The sequence below is a fragment of the Equus asinus genome, chromosome 5 (genome assembly GCF_041296235.1).
Source record: "Equus asinus isolate D_3611 breed Donkey chromosome 5, EquAss-T2T_v2, whole genome shotgun sequence".
NCBI lineage: Eukaryota > Metazoa > Chordata > Mammalia > Perissodactyla > Equidae > Equus > Equus asinus.
In genome coordinates this window covers 48,421,054-48,439,395 of record NC_091794.1, presented here as the reverse complement: position 1 = coordinate 48,439,395, position 18,342 = coordinate 48,421,054, and positions in this window count along the sequence as shown.

Sequence of the window (18,342 nt, the reverse complement as noted above, 5' to 3'; positions counted from 1 at the left end):
TTGTCTTTCAGATATAGGATCAGAATTAACCAGTGAAATATATCTTTCTTTCTCAGAATCAAGGCCAATATTACTTTTCATGTGTAAACTCTGTGAACTGGGTATTAGATAATATTGGAGATTTATAAATATTCTTATATGTATAATGGTATTGTAGTTCTGTAGGTCACCATTCTTATTTTTAGGAGATGTCTGCTAAAGTATATGGAGGTGAATTGCCAGCACATCTGCAACTTTATTTTCAAGTGGTTTTGAAAAATAATTGTACAATAAAGCAAACATGGCAAAATGATCTAAGGGGTTCTCAATGGGGGAGGGGAAAGAGTTTACTTCTTCCGAGATACTTGGCAGTGTTTGGAGACATTTCTGGCTGTCACAAGTTAGGGGTGGTGGTGCTGCTGGCATCTAGTGGATAGAAGCCAGGAGTGCTGCTAAACATCTACAATGCACAGGACAGACAGCCCCTGACAGCAAAGAATCATCTGTACCCAAATGTCCTCGGGCCGAAGTTGAGAAACCCTGTTCTGGGTAGTAGATAGACAGATGGTCCTGGTGCTAGTGCTAGTCTTTCAACTGTTCAAATATTTTAAAATTTTTATTAAAGGAAGTTTGAAACGAAAACTAAAATATGAGAAGAAAAGAAGAAAATCGATCTTTTCCAAGTAGTCAACAATAAATTATTTTTGATGGTGGTCAGAGGTAGTGGATTGTTTCGAGCATGATTGGGGATGCTCTCGGAAACCGTGACTTTTAGTTAGATAGCTGGAAACCATTCTTCATCTTCCCTCAGTCAATCAAACAAAATAGAACACTGTCTTTATTTGGTATTTGAATTCTTGTGCAAAATGTTTTAAAAGAGAGAAAGGAAGCAAAAATGAGAAGAGGCTTTTGTAGATCGCTTGCTGTGATCCAGGTATCACGCTGGGCACTTTCTGTACGTAATCCTGTCTGGCTTGGAGTCAGCTGATACAGATTTAAGTCTTAGCTGTGTCACAAAATGACTAATTAGATTCATTCATTTAATCATTCATTTCTCCATTCAACAAAGCTTTATTAGATGCCTCCTCCGATCTAGACACTGTACTAGGCCCTGGGGATACAGAAACAAATAAAGTACACTCTTCGATCTCAGGGAGCATATAGCCTATTGAGGAAGACAGAAAATTTAATACTGAGCAATGTGAAATGATCTTTCTTAGAGGAATGGACAGGTTTCTCTGGGAGCACATAGGTGGGCAACCAGCCCTGAGAAGCATTCTCAGACCTGGGATAGTGTGGAGTAAATCAACAGAAGGGATGCTGAGACAAGGACAGAGTGAGTGAGGGGCTAGCAGTGTGGGGAGAAGGACAGAGCTTCCGGCTTGAGACAGGCCTGGAGCCTGTTCTATACAGGTGGAAGCATGATAAAGGCCTAGAGGTAAGAGAGAGAGGGTAGAGTGCCTTAGCGTGGTTCTCTACCTTGAGCATGCATCAGAATCTCCTGCAGGGCTTATTAAAACATCCATTTCCAGGCCCCACCCTTATAGTGTCCGATTCATGGGTCTGGATGGGGCCTAAGGATTTGCATTTCTAACAAGTGCCCAAGTGATGCTGACACTGCTGGTCAAGGGACCACACTTTGAGAACCACTGTCTTAGAGAAACTGCAGGTAGTTTGGGTAGAATTGGAGCTGAAGGTATGACCAGGGCTTAGAACAGTGACCATGCTAAGGAGTTTGGCCTAAATTATGGAGCCCATAGGGAGCTATTGAAGTGTTTTAACCACTAGAGAATTTAATGCTTAATCTCTCTTAGCCCATTTATTAGTGAGGGCTCTCCAGAGAAATAGAAGCAATAGGATTTGTATAGATATATATAAGAGGAGATTTGTTATAAGAATTGGCTTATGCAATTATGGAGGATGGGAAGTCTTGAGATCTGCTGTCAGTAAGCTGGAAACCCAGGAAAGTCAGTGGCATAATTCAGTCCAAGAATGAAAGCCTGAGAATTGGGGTGCCCATGGTGTATGTCCCAATATGAGTCAGAACGCCTGAGAATCAGGAGCACTGATGTCCAGGGGCAGGAGTAGACGGATGTCTCAGCTCAAGCAGGGAGAGAGAACTTGCCCTTCTCTGCCTTTTTGCTCTTTTCAAGCCCTCAACAGATTGATTGATGCCCACCCGCGCTGGTGAGGACCATCATCCTTACTCAGTCTACTGATTCAAATGCCAATCTCTTCCAGAGACACCATTATAGATATACCCAGAAATAATGTTTTACCATCTATCTGGGTATCCCTTAGCCAAGTCAGTTTGAAACATGACATTAATCATCACAGCCCATATTTCTTCATCTGTAATATAGGAGACTAATAACCATCAAACCATCTCTCAGCATTCTTTTGAGAATAAAACCAAACAGTACTATGTATGTAAATTTAGATCACTGTATAGATATCAGAGATAATTATTAAAATCAACTCATTTATATTTGTCAATTATACTTCAATAAGCTGAAAAAAATAAATTCATTTAGAGCCAGAAATATTGCCATTTTCTAGATAACAAAACTGATGTACAGAAGGCAGAGGTGGTACCAGCCAAAGCGTCCTGGGCCTGACCACGCTCACCACTGCCCCACCTGCCACTCCCTGCCACTCCAGTCCAGAGGAAGCATTTCCCAGGGTCATAAAAACCCTCCTCTCGCAGTTGTCATCCCCACTTCCTCTCGACTATAACCCATTGAGTGAGGTAGATGACGAGGCTGGTTGTCTCAGTTTAGAGTCTTAGAGAATGACTCACCAAGAAGTTAAACATCTGACCCAGGTGAGTATGGGTAACTGGCAAAGCTGAGGTCAGACCATCAGTCTCATGAACTTGCTGTTCTGCCCTCTAGTCCATATTTGAGGTCCAAGAATAGGCTCAAAGTGTCCCTGCAAGGGGGAAGGTAGGCCCTGATGCTGGCTCAGTCAGCACCTCAAACTCAGAAGGAGAACTCAGAAGTTTCATTCTTGGGAAACTCTGTTAAGGAAAGTCAAGTCATTTGAGGAATCAGCATCTTTTGAGTCTTTCTATTAGGAACTGCAGGAAACCTTGCTTTTTTTTTTTTTTTTTTATCCTCGTATTTGCAGTTTAGATTTGCTTTTACTTTCACTTTCTCACTTAATTCTCATGGGCACTATTACTGTTCCCTGTTACAAAAGTGAGGTTCAATGACTTGTTCAGGATGACACAGCCAGCAGGTCAATTCCAGATCTTCTGCACTGAACACCAAAATATTTATTTATTTATTTTATTAACTTTTGGGGTTTTTTCCTGAGGAAGATTAGCCCTGAGCTAACATCTGTTGCCAATCTTCCTCTTTTTTTGCTTCAGGAAGACTAGCCCTAAGCTAACATTTGTGCCAGTCTTCCTCTATTTTATATGTGGGTGGCCACCACAGCATGGCTGATGAGTGGTGTAGGTCCATGCCCGGGATCCGAACCCACAGACCTGGGCTGCCAAAGAGGAGTGTGCCAAACGTAACCACCAGGCCACGGGGCCAGCCCCCACCAAAATATTTATGTAAAATAAGTTTGACATGTGACAATTGTTTTCAAGAAACATGATGATTATAAACATAGTATATGTATATATAAGTGTGTGTTATATGCTTTTATTTCCTCATTTTCGCTTGGCAATACTACTCATTTATTTCATCTGCTTTTTGTTTTATTATTTGTTTTCATTTGCTTCCATTTAATCACCTATGATACAGTCATAGAAATTAGAAAGTCAGAATTTGAAACATATTACAATGCACATCTGAAAGCTATATAATGTTATAATCCAATGTTACTGCAATAAAAAATAAATTAATTTAAAAAGAAGAAGTTAGAAAGTATTTTTGGTGGAAATAATCCTTGAAATCTTAGGATTTAAAACAACAGGAAACTGTGATTTGATGAAATGAAATGGAATGACTAAAAAATGTAGGTTTAATGGTGAAAACTCTTCCTGGTAAATAGAACTTTCAGTTGGTCACAGAATCTATCATGCTTTTTTTCTTTTTGGTTAAGAAGACAAAGGTCCTGGAGCTTCTTGAAACATTTCCCACAAATAACACACATAGGCTTTCCATGGGGGCAATCAGAGGGCTCAGGTAAGGTGAAAAGGGAGACTGATCAGCTCCCCCCACAGCCATATAGTCAAGCTTAGTAAACTAGAAAGCCTCGAGGGTGGGCAGAGACCAGAGTTCGAATTCAGCAAGCCAGCAGAAACAGCCTCTGGAGAGACTTACACCAGCGAGCAAATCCTGCAGGGGGAGAGCTACACAGCTCATTGGAGCATTTTAAGCATTTCTTCCTCCCTTCCTGAGTGACAGCTGGCATGCATGGCAGATCCTTGATACTCATCAATTTTTCCCCATAAAGATTATACATATATATATATATATATATATATATATATATATATATACACACAAGTTTACAAAAACCTAGGCTTAACAGAAGTTCTGTGTTTTTAAAATCCAGAATCCATTTGTTTTTTAAGAAAAGGGTATTACTCTGCTTGGGATCATAAAACTCTGATGCTGAGACAGAGTGCATAGATCATCTGGGTGAAGCCAAAGACTTACCCAGAATCATCCAGCCAAGGGAGCAGTCGGGGGATCCAGGTTCCTGACTTCCTACTTTAGTGCTCTCACTGTGGTTCTCAGGAAATAAAAAAGACTCAAACAAGAATAAAATGAAATAATTAATGGCCTGGGGGGATATGTTTACAATATATTGTTATGCACAGAAAGCACATACCATAATATACATCATGTGATTCTATTTTTTTGGAGGAAAAAGGGAAGATGTGTGCTGGGTAGAAAAAGGCTAGGAGATGTTAGCAGGCCTGGCATCTCTAGGGGGGGCGATTAGCAGGATTTGCTCTTTTCATCTTTGAGTTCTTTTGTATTTTTCAGGTTTTTAGAATAAACATGATTTTGAAAATAAGAAAGAAGTTAATGGTATAAACAAAGGATTAAAAGCATCGTAGGAAGGTCAGACAGGCACATTTCAGAAGTACAGAGACAAGTAGCAGTGGGACTCTTTTCCGGAGGGTGGGGAGCGAGAGGACTTATCTATAGAAGTGGAACGTGGGACCTGAGCTGTGCTGAAGGGTGGTGAGGGCACATGAATGGATGGACACCAAGAGCTGATGCGTGGGCCACAGGACAAACAATCAGGGCGAAGGAAGCAGTGAGAGCCTCTCTTTACTGGGGAAGTCAGCTCCCTTCCCCACTTCCCGCTCCTTTAACGTCAAGCCGATGGGGAAATATTAAGCTATGAGCCTCTGCGTTCACTTCCCTAGAAGCACGGAATATTCTGGAACTGATGCCTTCTGAAGAAAGTTGATTCCTTATCAGGAGATCTCTCATGGCTACTCCATTCCTTCTTCTTAGCTTGACCATGTGGCTGATACTCAGATCTGGCAAAGAGCAGGAAAAAGAAATAAAAATAATAAGTAGATTGATACATGAATGAATGGATGGATGAACTTCTTTGATTTATAGAGCACTTCCTATTTACTTGCTAGATCCTAATTTATGCGATGTATGATTTCTAGTCGTTGGTATTGTTACATTATCTCTAACCTCAACAGGAAGGCATTATTATTCCATTTCAGAGGTGGTAAAACTGAGGCTGAGTTACCAAAGAGAGCAGGATTAGAACCCAAGGCTGTCAGACTCTAGGGCCCATGCCTCTTTCTCTGCACCCTCAGATGGCCCAGGCCTTCTCAGTGGATCCAGGGGACGGCTGTAGGGAAAAGAACACTGCATTAGGAGTCTGTTTCTCGATGCACCCTGGGCAAGGACAACCGTCTAAACGATCTCCAAATGGCCCTTGGCCGACTCTCTTCCATATTCATGTTGTTTGCTGACACAACAGATATTCTTTGCCAGTTTTTTGGGGAAGAGGGGTTTTGTTTTAACATGTTGACCCTACTCAACTCAGGGAGATAGAAAATCTCATGCTTAAGTTAGAAAAGATGGAACTTAGAACGCAGTCTGTTTTGGAGACAGGTTTAGGGAGAGAATAAACGATAAGAGAGGAGTTGTCTAAAAGTGAAACCAAAATGGCAGCACCCTGGCTGTCAAACTGTATTTCCTTTTCTTGTTTCCTTTTCATTTCATGTCCCCATCTCAGAAATGATCATCTTTCCTCTGTGAACCGACTAAAGTCAGTGACAGGGCGAACCTCAAACAACTTCCTCAGAGCTCTTTTAAGAGGACTAACCCTAATGTGGTTTCTGTGTAGCTAGCTGCGAGGCTCTTGTGTAAGTAAACAACTCAACTTTGATACCAGAGAGATTGTGGTCAGGGTGGGGGTTGAAGTTGGAAGGGAGGAGAAGCAGGTTTGAGGGAAATTTTAAGTAAGAGATTTCTCTTCAAAAAAGAAAATGAAGGCTTGCTTAAAGTTGTTTTCTATTCCACCAGTGGTGAGCCATCCTCTGGCATGCTACACAGACCACGCACTGTCCTCTGCCCTCTGCCCCTGCCCTGCCTTCTACCCTTGGCCTTGGTCTATAGGCCTCCAGGGAGTGATGTCACAGCAATTTATTGCCCTGTTTCCTGCAGAAAGATCATTAAGAACACAGCTCACTAAACTACATGAGAAAAATTCTTGTCAGTTCTCTGTTCAGGAGAAGCTGCCCTTCTACCGGTGACTGGTACGTTTTATCTCATGAATGCAGGGCATCAGGGAGCTGATTTACTTCCTTTGTGTTTGCTGCAGGGAAGCTCACAGTCAAATTTGGGATCCACTTCTAGTAGTTTGCACGATGCGACCCTGCCTGTCTGGCCAACTTGACTGGAATTGAGGTAAATACCTGACCCAGGCTGAGCCACACAGATTCTTTCTTCCAGAAATTTGAAATTGAACCTTGACAAATGCCACGATCTGCTAGGCTGTGTACTTGACCATGTAATATATCTACAGCATTGATTCTCAAGACCGGCTACCCGACAGACTCACCTGGAGCACTTTTAAAAAATACTGATTCATCCTGATTTATCAAGGAAGGTGAAGATAGGTACACTGCATGACCCATGAATTCTGTTTCCAGATATGTAGCCAAACAGATCTACTGATTTATTTTGCGTCATTTCTCTAACGAGTTTGTGACTAGAGAATATGAGACCAAACCCTTAGATGTCCCACCTCTCACTGAAAATTGTTACATAGGAAGCTCGTGAAACTGAAGCACTTTCTGTTCACTCAAGTCCCAATCATCTGTGTGTGGACAGACAGAATTTTGAATGAATTGAAGGAATTTTCACTATCATTGGACTTTATTTTTCGATTGTTTTACTAAGTTTCTCTCCCCAAATAGACTTACTTACTTAACATACATTTGTTGAACACATCCTATGTTTGGGGTTCTCTGCTGGGTGCTGTGGGAGAAGGTGGGGGCAGGGGAAGGAAGCGGTACCCAGGTGGACCTGACCCTGTGGAGGCAGGTGATAAGGAACTTGGCAGAGAGAGTCAATGGTCACATTCTCAGCATACAGCAACAAGGAGGGCACCAGAAGCTTGCTCCAAGCAGTCCTAGTGGGTTCTGCTCATCTTGTTTTATGTACAGTAATCTATTACTCTTTCCTTTGTGGAAATTGTCAAGGGGTGCCTAAAGTGGCATTCAAATTATGCCCATGAAGAGGCTAGACACAGCCAGCCTCCAAGAACAATCTCATTTGAATCTAGATAAAACCTGTCAGATATTCTGCATATTACAACTCCCATTTGAATTCCTTGCTCAGCACCAATTTTCTCAGCTGGCCTTTCTTGTCCTTTCTTTTTATTGTTTATCTACTTTCGAAAATAACAAAGAAATGGAGTGGGAAATGAAGAGTTACTCTGTTGGAAAAACTCACCTTCCTAAATGTGAGTTTTCAATGCATTTAGAAATATTCTACAGGATTTCTGAGCACTCCCAGATATCCCCAGCAGCTAGTGTAACTGACAGAGTTTCGGGCTGGAGAGGAAAACATAAGTCATATTTAATATATATTGGTACTTACATGCCAGGCAATTTTGTTGAGAGCTTAGATGCAATATCTTATTTAATACTCAGAACAACCTTTGAGTAATTCAATCTTCTCTATGTTACAGAAGAGCGAACAGGCTTAGAGAGGTAAAGGAATGTGCCCAAGGTCATGCAGGTCATTAGTGGTGGAGAATAGATCAGTATGCAGGCCTGTCCACTAGAATTCAAGGACTTTGTTTTTGATAGCTGCTATATCTGTAGTCCTTCTAGCACTTGGGAGGCACTCAATAAATATTTGCTGAATGAGTTAATAAATGAATGAGTATCTGGCTGCAGAAGCAAATCTCTAGCAGGTGGGTAGAAAGAATCACACAGCTAATGGATAGGCCCCTACCAATCCGTAAGACCGTGAATTCTGGGCTTGAGTTCCATCCGGCACAGAGGTGTCCTCTTTCAGAAATGAGTGGTGGGAGAGAAATAGTATACCATGACCCAGGAGAGCTAGGTGCTAATTTTGGCCCTCTTGTTGTGTGACCTTGGGCCATCATCCCCAAGCTTTTCTGAGCTTCAGGTGTCTTTTCTGAAAAATGAGACCCCTAAGAGTACCTTTACGTTCTCTTCCAAACTAACAGCCTATCATTCACAAGAATTTTGCACAAGAGAAACTTATCTTCTAGATGAACCCCTCCAAGGACATACCCTAAATGGTGTAAAGAGCTGTGGGAAAAGAAACATTCCCATTTTCCATGCATATTTGGTACCAACTCCTCTATCTCCCTACATTCTCTGCTGGGATGCTGCACTTTGTGGGATTTTTTTTTCTTTTTCTTTTTTTTTTTGAGAAAGATTAGCCCTGAACTAACATCTGCCACCAATGCTCCTCTTTTTGCTGAGGAAGATTGGCCCTGAGCTAACATCTGTGCCCATCTTCCTCTACTTTATACGTGGGATGCCTGCTACAGCATGGCTTGACAAGCAGTGTGTAGGTCCGCCCTTGGGATACGAACCAGTGACCCCCGGGCTGCTGAAGTGGAGCGCGAACTTAACTGGTGGGCCACCAGGCCAGCCCATCTTTTTTCCATTTTTCAACTTCCAATTTTGAAATAATTTTTCACTTGTGAAAAAAAGTTAGAAAAATAGCATAAAGGATTCCTAAATATTCATCACCTAGTTTCCCTGAATGTTACCATTTTTCATGCCACAGTGAAATGATCAAAATCAGAAAGTTAGCATTAACAAAATACTATTATCCTTTCACCAGTTGTCCCACTAATGTTATTTTCCTGCCCCAGAGTCCAGCCCAGGTTTACATGCTACGTGTAGTTGTCTTGTTTCGTTATTCTCCCTTAATATGGAACAGAGTCTCAGTGTGTCTTTGTCTTTTGTGACCTTGACACATTGGAAGGGTACTGCCCAGGTATTTTTTAAAGCACGCTTCAGTTTGGGGTTGTCTGACCTTGATTGAATTCAGAGTGTGCTCTTTTAGCAAGAACGCCGCGGAAGTGATTTTATTTCCTTCTGAGGGCTACATGGTGTCAATTTGTTTTTGCTTCACCCATGAGCTAACTTTGACTACTCTCTCTGTTTTTCCATATTCTAGACATTTTACCTGAAAAATGGGATAATAGCACCTGCCTCACAGGGTTTTTGTGAGGATTAAATGGAAATAAATGGCATATAAAGCAGTTAACACAATTCCTGGGACATAAAAGGACTTAACTATAATAATAATTATTATTGTATTACATATAACAATATATTATTATATTAATATAATATAATATAATTATTATCATCCTTATTACATCATCATCATCCTTTTTTATTTGAAAACCATATCAAACAGTTAGGAAATTGTTTAGGTAAAAATGCGAGTTGCTGATGGAGCTGAATTTGGGGCATCTGCAGATGCACATTCTCCCTTTGCATTTGCTGCTACAGCTGTGCCCCTGATGTCAGGAGAATTCCAGCAGGCCCAGAAGGATCACAGCCCTCCATGTTCCTCTGTAAGGGCAGCAAATGTAACCAAAGTGTCATTTGAGTGTTTGGCTATTGTACTCTCAGTGGCAGGGGACGTGTCTATTCAGCCCTGGATCCGGCCTACAAGATGTCAATAACCTTTTCAAGGCCATGAGATTTTAATAGACTTTGAAGTGAAGTTACTCGATATTATGTTTTTGCCTGGGTAAAACATACAATTAATGTATAAATCTGGGTTTTACAAGTGACATCTGCATGGAGTGTTTATTTAACTAACTGCAGACTGATTGACATGTAGGCATGCTGCAATATTTTTCTATTAGTCTGTGAATAGGCAGTGCAATGAATTATTTATTGGGCTAACACATCCTGGTGCTTTTTTGTTTTAAAAAGAACATTCTCCATTGGAAGTCCTGGTCTTGCTTAATCAATTAACCTTCCCCTGTCCAGATCTTCTCTCTTGAGGAATAGACCATCAGAATCCAAAGCAGCATTTCAGTGTGCAGAGGAACAGATTGCACCTGCTCGAGACCTAGTCCCCTCCTGCTGTAAGCTCCCCAAAGTCAGATGTAGAACGTTATTCCCAAAGCAATTGCAAGGGGCATGATGCACAAATACCAAGTTACTATGCTTTTCTGGAAACAAGCTAAAGCCTCTGTGGCAAAGGGGAAAGAGAAATGGGAAATCCGTCTTCCCATCAGATTCCAGCCTCACTGCCCTGAAAATAACCAAGGGTGCCAGGGATGAGGGTGCGGGGAGGTCACAACAAGAACTCTTGAATCAGAAGACACCTTTTCCCTTTTTCCTTTACCCTCAGCTCGTTCTGGTGCTATTTTTTCCCCTGCTCCCTCCCCCCTCAGATGCTGTGCTAGTAGTTCCAGAGAGGCATGATGGCGGCCTGCACTGGGGGGGTGAGGAGGAGGTGAGGAGCAGTAGGGTCAGATACTTTGACGTTAGAGCCCATGGGACTCGCTAACAGGTTGGTTGATGGGTGTGAGGGAAAGAGATAAGTCAATGATAACTCCAGATTTTTGTCCTGAGCAACTAGATGGGTGCTGGTGCCATTTACTGAGGTAGGGGACCCAGAGAAAAGAGGATATTTGAGAATAGAGGCGCTCAAGAGTTTGGTTTGGGACATGTGATGTTTAAGATGCCTGTTACTGAGCTGAGGAGAGATGCCAAGTAAGCTGTTTGGATACACAATTTGAAATTTAGGGGAGAGAATAGTGAAAAGAACATGAGATTTTATGTGGTACATTCAGAGTTACAATCATATTATAAGACTTTGACAATGTATTTAACCTCTCTGACTCCCAATCGCCATATTTTTCAATGGTGCATTACGTTATCCATATTTCAGTTGCTTATTACTTTGTAACAAACCACCCCAAAATATAGTGGCTTAAACCAACAATTATTTATTACTTTTTTATGATTCTGTGGGGTGGGCTCAGCTGGGTGGTTCTTCTGCTGGTTTTGCTTGGATGTCTTACGCAGCTGCATTTAGCAGGGAGCTCTGCTGGGGCTGGAATAATCTAAGATGACCTCTCATCCTCCAGAGTCTCTTTCCATGTGGCTTCTAATCATTCAGTAACATAGCTTGTGCTTTTTACATGGCAACTAAATCTCAAAAGGACCAATCCTGTGTTTAAGCACTTATCCTGTCTCTCCTTGTATCATGCTTGCTAATGTCCCATTGGCCAAAGCAATTCACATGGCCAGGAGTCACCATGTGAAGGGAATACAGAAGGGCGTGAATACTGGGAGATGTGGCTAATTTGGGACCATCTTCTAAGAATCTGTCACAGCTGACTTGATTGGATCTTTGTGATGATTAAATAAATTGCCTGCCATGTGGTAGATGCTCAATAAGTGTTTGCTGTTATTAAGACATAATGACCTTCAAAATCAATCTCCGAGACCCATATGTCCTATTTTACTTACAAATGTACAGGGGAAGAAAATTAACTTGCTTTCTTGTCTCTTTATTATATTCTCCAGCAGAAGTAGAGTTATAGTCCTTTTTCCTTTTCACTCAGTTGTTCTGCCTAATAGATGTTCTGTGATTATGTAAAATCCAGCAAAGATGTGGTCTAATATTCTGATTTTGGAAAAGGAAAAAATTCTCTTATATTCTCATTAAAAATGGCTTTGAACTCAAATGAAAAATCTGAGCATCCATGTTCTTCCAATGATTCTTTCAAACATAAAAGTTGTGTTAGTTGAATTTTGTGATTTTAACCTAAGCCCATTGTAAGTCCTTATTTCAAACTTTGATTCTTCGCTATTTGATATTTTCCCCTATATCAGTCACATCAAGGTCACTATAAGTATTTTGATAGTAAAGGAACAAATTACTCTTGCTTCACTCATAGCTCTTCTCCTTCACAAAGATACAGAAAACAATGCATTGTTTAGCAGAGACATAGAAATATAGAGGTGGCATATATGTATTGTTTATTCTGTTCTGGGCACCGGAATCTTAACTGTGACAGTCCCATAAAGAATCTACCAGCCCAAATATCTCTGCATCTATATAGCAAGGCCCAGAAGGATTCTGAAACTTGGGACTTTTTAAAGATGGCAAAATGGTGTTTGAGAATGGTTGTACTTAGACTATCAATAGATATACACATGCATACACACACTTATATATAAAAATTTATGTATAACAACACAAAATACTATGCAGGAGAGTACAGTTATCATTTTTGCAGAGGGAAAATATTTAGCCAGTGGTATTTGGTATTTCTTCTTGCATTTTATGAGCTCTGTGGATTCTGTTTGGATTCTGACCCCAAATCTCGGGCCTCCTTGGACTGAGAGGCCACTACTTTGGGGCCCTTAATTCCTACGGCAGAACATTTCTGGTGTGTCTTCTGATATGATTTATAAAATCTTATCTCCCTGCTGTACACGTGGGCCCCTCTTTCTCTGCCACTGTAGCTCTACCCGATGGTCTGCATCCTGTGTGTGTTTCTGCTTGTGTGGCCTTGGGAACCGTAATTTGTTCTCTTTTCTTTGACAAGAAAAGTAACTTCCTGTTTAGGATCCAAACACAAAATGTTCCATCCATTGGCAGCAGTTTGATTGTCATAACATGTCCCGTGTAACTCCTCTGCAAACCTCTCTCCGTGAAAGCAGCACAGGGGTGCTCCTGTTAAGTCACAATGTGCACGACGTCGTCTGGGTAACAATAGTAGAGAAACACGAAACAAAGTAGATAGTGATCAATTCAGAGTCTCAGAGGTGACTTTTCCCTTTCTTACTGAATACTTGGTGCCACTTTCATAAACCCCATAGTTTTCTTTATCCCTATGAGTCAAATAACTTCCTTTCGTCACTTGATTTATAGATGTGCACTAGGAAATTGTTTTCAAATTGAAAAATCATTGGCCGTAAGGATATACGTTTCCTTTGTTTAAGAATCACACAATTCTAGTACTGATTTATGCATTTTCCTAAAGTGAAAGGACGTTGATCAATTTTTCATCTTATTTTCATATAAAAACTCATAGAACTATGTGAGCCAGGATAATCTTGGTTATGTTGCAGTAACAACCAACCCTGAATTTCAGTGACTTAATGAGGTTTATTTCCCACTCATGCTACCTCCCAATGTGGGTGGGTTGGGGACCTCTGGTCATTAGGGTCATTCAAGGACCCAGACTGGCAGAGGCTCCATTTTGACTCACACTTTCATGATCATGCAAGCAAGGAATAGAGAATGTGGCAAATTTGCACTGGTGCTTAAAATTTCTTGCCAGAAGTGACATGTCACCTCACTCATATTTCACTGGCCAAAGCAAGTCACATGGCCAGGCCTGTCTTCAAAGGGGGAGACGTCCAAACTGTTATCTTCCCAGTGGGAGAAGAACTGGAAGATGTGTGATTGGTCCCAGGACTGCCACAGCACTTAAGAAAAAATCCACCTCACCAGAAATCAAAGTAGTCTAAAATATTTGAATAAACAAAAAAAGAAGAAAACTTCCAGGGTTGGCCAAGTAACAGTGAAATGGCCACTCTTGTACACTGATTTATCTGATATTTCTGAAAAACAAGTCGAAGATATCTATCAAGAGCTTCAAAAACTATTCATAACCTTTGGAACTTAATTATACTTTCAGAGTCTAACTTTATAACAGTAAAAATAGGAAACTCCCCTTCGTTGGTAAATAAGTCCACTACCGTAGCATGCACAATGGACAATTATGCAGCTGCCAAAAATTATATTTTTGAAGAATTTGTAATGACATGGTAAAATGTTCAAGATATAACGTTAAGTGCAAACTATCAGGGTATAATATTGTTTTCAATATCAACTCATTAAAAATCTTGATAGTGGTTATCTCTGGCTGGTGGGATTAAGGTTTTCGTTTTCCACTTTTACATGGTGCACACTTTCTAAAACAAACTATGTGAATTTTTAAAGAAAAATATAACTGAACTTAAAATTCCCCACACTTCTGTTTCATAGCTTTCTTGAAGTGTAATTTACATACCTTAACATTCACCCATTTGAACTGTACAGTTAAATGAGTTTTAGCAAATTTATAGCCATGCACCACTACGATAAAAACTTAGAATACTTCCCAAGCCCCCAAAGTTCCCTGATGTCCCTTTGTAGTTCATCCCTGTGCCCCCTACCCCCAGCCCCTCGATCGTTTTATGCTGCTATATAGTTTTCTTTTGCTAGAGATTTCACATGAATGGAACTATATAGTATGTAGTCTTTGTGTCTGTGTTCTTCCACTAGCATGATGTTTTTGAGATTCATTCCTATTGTTGCATGTATCAGTAGTTCATTCCTTTCTATGACCAAGTAGGATTCTATTGTATGGAAATGCAATAATTTGTTTATCCATTCATTAGTTGATGGACGTTTGAGTTGTTTCGAGATTCTAGCTATTATGAATGATGCTGCTATGGACATTTGCATACAAATCTTTGTGTGAACGTATACTTTTAGTTCCCTTGGGTAGATACTTAGGAGTGGAATTGCTGGTTCATATGGGAAGTACAAATTCAATTTTTTAAGAAACTGCTGACCTATTTTCCCAAGTGGCTGGGCCATTTTGTATTCCCATCAGCAATGTAAGAGGGTTCTAGTTTCCCCATATTCTTGCCAAAATGTGGTATTGTTGGTCTTTTTAATTTTAACTATTCTAGTGGGTGAAAATTACATAGCTCTTGGACAGTTCACTCACAGGCCATTAGCGGACATTTAGCATGGGTGTAAGCCCCACTCACACAGTAGCTGAAAACTGGGGTCCTGAGTTTCCATGACTACAGGCCTCCATCCTTCTAATCAAGTTAAGTCTTCATCTATTACCAAAAACTTCATCTCCTTGTTACTACAAGCTTAGGTCCAGTGAGGGTCTTACTCAATGCAACATATGCAACTCAACCCACACACAAACTGACTAGAATAGATATTTGTGCTTCTTGAAAATGTGTGTGTTGGGGTTGGGGGGGATGGGGATGGAATTATGTTGTGAAATTTTCTTTTTCATTAAAGCTAAGTAAGGAACAGTCATGCCACTCAATTTTTCTTTTTTTTCTCTCTCTCTTTTGATTTGACAAGACAAAGTGTGGGCTGAGTTTATAATTATTTCTTGATAACTACAAGGACAGGAAGCGACTGCTACAGTATCTATGGAATCCTTTGGCCTGGGATGAGCCTAGAAGAATGGGATAGTTGCCTGTAAGAAGGGAAAGGAGAAAAGTCCCAAGAGAAACTCTGTGCGTGAGGTTTATGTTATGTCTGAGATGTGCTGCTCTGCTGCTGCTGAACACTGTGCTGGAATAAGAATTTCCTACGTTCAAATTTAGGTCTTCTATATATCAGCTGTATGACCTCAGATGAGTCATTTAATATTTCCGGTTTCCTCATCTATAAAATGAGTATAAAAATATCTGACCTACCTCCTGCATGGCAACCTGGGATCCAGCAGCACTGTAGAACCGTATTTGTACTGCATTTTGCATTCTGTGTACACAGTACGTTTGTACTTTTCTTTTCCACTTTTTTCTTATGTGATCACCAAATGACCCAGCAAGGTAGGAAAGAGTAGTTATTGTCTCCTTTTACAGAGGACTAAACTGTGATTCAGAGGGTTTGAAATCACACAGAGAATTTGTTGCAAAAGAAAGACTTCTAATTCCCCAGCCTGTAGACTAGTATTTTGTGTTATAATTCTTATATGTTATATGTTGTGCTATAATTCTTGATGTTATCATTGGAATATGGCTGACTCAATTCATTTATGTATTGTCTGCACTGCTTCTGTGCTACAAAGGCAGAGCTGAGTCATCGCATGAGAGACCATATGGCCTACGAAGCCAAGAATATTTACTATGTGATTCTTTAAGAAAATATTTGCTAACCCCTGCTTTAAGTGCTTTTTGTATATATCAACTCATTTAATCCCCCTAATGTTCCTATGAGGCACGTTATGTTAGTATCCCCATTTTGTGATTGGGGAAACTGAGGCATACAAAGGTTGAGTAACTAGATCAAGGTCGACCAGTGAATAAGTGGAGGAGCTGAGGTTTGACCCCAGTAGTCTGGATTCAAAGCCAATGCTCTTAATTCTTTTCATTATCAGCCTATCTTACTCCTGTTGGGCTGTATTTCATCAGTCAACAAATGTTCATTGAACGACTATTAACTGCCAGGCACCTAGATTCTAGGGGTTGGGGCCAGTGCAGAACAAGCTTTTGTGGGACTCACGTTCCAGTGGGGGAGAAAGACAATTAACAAGTGACCAAGTAAACAAGCAAGATTGTTTCAGAGAGTAGGGAAGTCTGTGAAAAAAGTAGTCCAGAGTGACAAGGACAGGGAAGTGAGTGGAGGAGTGGGGTGGGGGAAAGAAGTTGCCAGAAACTGGCCGGATATCTTGAACATATTTTGACTGCGGTCTTCCCCAAGGCAAAGCCCTTGCTGCTGCTTCTTTGTCTCTCGAGCCCCTGGCACAGAGTAGGCACTCAAAACCACGTGAGTCTACATGACTGATCCTTCCTCTAGCCGCCTGCCCGCTAGCCTTCGCCCGCCCCTTCATCTAGCTTTGTATCTGAAAGTTCACTTGGCTCCTTCTTCCACACACAGTTAGGAGCCTCCGATGATTATTATCTTTGACTCTATGTCCCACAGTTTGAGTCCAGAGTCCTGTACACAAAGGGCCCTCAAGAATAGTTTCTGAATAACATTTATAATCAACTGGCAGCTTCGAGTCTTTCAAAAACAGCCATGTAAGTCGAAATTTTAGTGAACACTACATGTATCCATAGTTTTCTCTCCCTTATCTAAGGAAATGGGCAGGGAGCCACAGACATTTGCAACAACAGATCATGCACCAGTCCTCTGTGCATATCTGTGGGTGGCCAGTGGTACTGCCACGCTGTTGCTTCATTTACCTGGCCTTGAGCCCTGGTGAGTCCAAGCTACTCATGGACCTTGGAGTTCCAACCTTAGGAAGGTGGGGAGGAGGGAATGACCAAGTCCCTATAGGTAATATACAAGTAGAGCTATACACTAATGGCTCATTAAAGGTTGATTATAGACTGATACAGTAAACTCCCAGGAAACATGGCTTTCCAGGAATGACTTAGGTAGAAATTCCATCTGAGTGCCAAACTAGCCCTTTGCAAGCATAACAAAGCCCAGAGCCCCTGTGATGTAGGATGGAAGGAATGCCTGAATGCCTGGGGAGAACCTGACATGGGTATTTCCAGCCCTGGCTTCTGGTATGACCTTGTGCAACCTTTGCAAGTGTCCTGGGCAGGCAGGCTGACTTCCTGACACCTGTCCTCTGCAACAACTGTCAACGCCAACACCCCTGCCTCCCACCCCCGTCCCCGCTCCGCTCAGCTAGGAGCTGGCTCTGGCTGCTGTTACCCTGCTGACAGCATTTGTCTTTACGGTTTTCTTTTTGTCTTTCTCCTTTTTGCTGCCTCCTCTTGCTTACCCCTTGTTTACCCTCCTTTACTCCCATGACTACTAATTTTCACATGTTTGAAAATGTCCTGTTGCCTACAAGTGTTTTGTTCTGCTGATGAAACTTTTTCCAGGAAAGGCTAGGAACAAATTCTGGGACTAGAAAAAAAGCTGTTTGTATGTGCATTCATTTCCTAGGGCTGCCATAACAAGTGGCCGCAAATTAGGTGGCTGAGAGCAACAGAAATGCATTCTCTCCGAGTTCTGGAGGCTGGGAGTCTGAAATCAAGGCATCGGCAGGGGGCATTCCCTCCGAAGGCTGTAGGGGTGAATCCTTCCTAGGCTCTCCCAGCTTCTGGTGGTTGCCAGTCATCCTTGGCATTGTTTGGCTTGTAGCTGCATCAGTCCAATCTCTGTCTCTGTCGATACGTGGCCT